Source organism: Frankliniella occidentalis, unplaced genomic scaffold, assembly GCF_000697945.3.
Source record: "Frankliniella occidentalis isolate FOCC.00 unplaced genomic scaffold, Focc_3.1 Scaffold241, whole genome shotgun sequence".
In the NCBI taxonomy this organism is placed as follows: domain Eukaryota; kingdom Metazoa; phylum Arthropoda; class Insecta; order Thysanoptera; family Thripidae; genus Frankliniella; species Frankliniella occidentalis.
The window spans coordinates 304,921-307,118 of NW_026267367.1; positions in this window are offsets into that span (position 1 = coordinate 304,921).

Here is a 2,198-nt window from a genome sequence, read left to right on the forward strand (position 1 = left end):
AAGTGCGGCGGGTCCCGCACGGCACGCGCTTGTTGTAAGCGCGCATCCATAATTTATGCCGCGGTTTGGCCGGCAGGCCTGAAACACTGCGCAGGCGCGGCCGCGGGGCATCTGGGGCAGCAGGCGCACGCGGGGGCGAGGACCTCAAGGGGGGGAAACCTTCCCGCGGGAAACTTACAAATTTCACTACACAAAAGACGTTGTAAAATTTCGAAAAAAAAATCTCTAAAAACCACACACGACATACGACTAAAATACAAACAAAACTAGTAACTATGTCATGAGTCTGGGCAGATCGCCCTTGCTTCACCCACGTCAGTTCGCTCGCACACATTGTGTTCCGTCTGGATTCGCTTCGCGTTCCGCGTCGCGACGGAAAAGAATATTCCACGCCTGACGGTGAACCACAGAGACGGGCCGAAGAACAAGCAGGGCCGTGATGCGGAAGGGTGACTGCGCCGTGGCAACGCGTTCTGGCCCATACCACGCCCTCCGACAACCCGACCCCCTGCTACACACGACGGCCGCCGGACATTGTGCCAATTTTTACAATGTCAAAATTTTGCCCCAAGGGACTTTTTCCCCACCGCCTCCCTAACCAAAACGAACAAAACCACTGTAGAAGTTGACGAACGCCGTTGTTGAGTTTTGAATTGCAGCGTGCAAAGTAGCTGCAGGAATTTATACAACGCGCCGGTCCTCAAACACGCGCTGCCCTGTACTTTCCTTCCTTCCCTCCTCCCACCCGATGAATCCATCGGCAACAGGTTATTGGCCGGTAACCCTTCCTCCACCCCCGGCCGCCTCCTCCCTCCTCCCTCTTGGCACGCTGGTCCGGTGAGCCGGCCTCTGCGGCCGCCGTGTACGCGAATCATTTCCCCCCCGCCCATATCCCCTGTGTACAGCATCGCTGTGCATCGCGGGGGAGGGGCGCAGGCCGGCCGGCCCAGCAGCCGAACTGTGGAACTTGGCCACTTAGTGCGCCAGGGGCCAGGAGGAGTACACAGCAAAACAAACACATATTTATTTATTTTTAAATCATTTTTTGCGAGGGCCCTTGCGTTTGCGAAACGGCGGATAATTGTCTGGGTTTGGCGGCTAGCCCCGGCACCTCCCCGCCCCGCGTCGTCCGTCACGCTCGTCACCACGGCCGACGCGGCGCGGACACGCCGTCACACGGTTGGCGACAAATTATGACGCTAGCAATTCCCTTCCACTTAAGCAGCAACCAAAGAGAAATCTTTCCTCGTCTTCTACAATTGTATGTTCCTGTGCAAACGTTTCGTACTATGGAGTTAAACCTATAGGTTTGTGCACGTAAACACGTTTTGTTGTATACAAATTCGTGCGCCAAATTGCGTACTTTCGTACAAATGGATGCACAAAAGTAGTCTTTAAATCAACGTGTGAAAAAGATCTGATTGCTTTAATTCGTACAAATAAAAGATACAAATATAGTTGGTGAGCTTTTTTTTATACTTTTCGTTTCGCAGATATTTGAAAATAAACATACTGGCTTCTCTTTGTTTGCGGCGTTGTGCGTGCAACTCTCGTCGTGTTCCTCTTTCCCGCCCCTCTCGCTCTGCCCTTTTCTTCAAACTTGCATTTAGAAAGCAAAAGCTTGTACTTCTATTCTGAGGAGGCTGCACACGCCGCGCACGCCGCACCGCAGTGGTCCGTCGGGCCGCCGTCTCGAAGCGCGCGAGGGGCGAGGAGGGAGGGAGAGAGAGAGAACGGGGGGGGGGGGCGCCGGAAGTCGCCATGACATTTCGGTAGAGGAGGAGTTTTCGGCGTCACCAATTGACCCGAGGGTAGGCTGAACGCGAGCGAGTGGGTGGGTGGCAGGGTGAGTGTGTGAGAGGGTGAGAGCGAGTGGCGAGAGTGAGTGAGGAAGGGAAGTGAGAAAGAGATGAGGAGGCCTATGACGCAGAGAGAGAGAGAGAGAGAGAGAGAGAGAGAGAGAGAGAGATATGTTTGTGCGCTACATTATGGCGCGCTGGCCGCGTTGTTGTAGATTTGTCCGGCGTGCGATGCGGTCGGGGATTTGTCGCGAAACAAAAACAGACGGTCGCCGCGTAAGCCGATATCGTCGGGCCCGGCGGGGTGCGTCCTGCAGCGCCCTGCTGCCGCGGCAGGGAGCATGACTTGTTGATAGCGGGCTTTGGGGAGGAAGGAAGGGAGGGCCGCAGCCCCCCCCC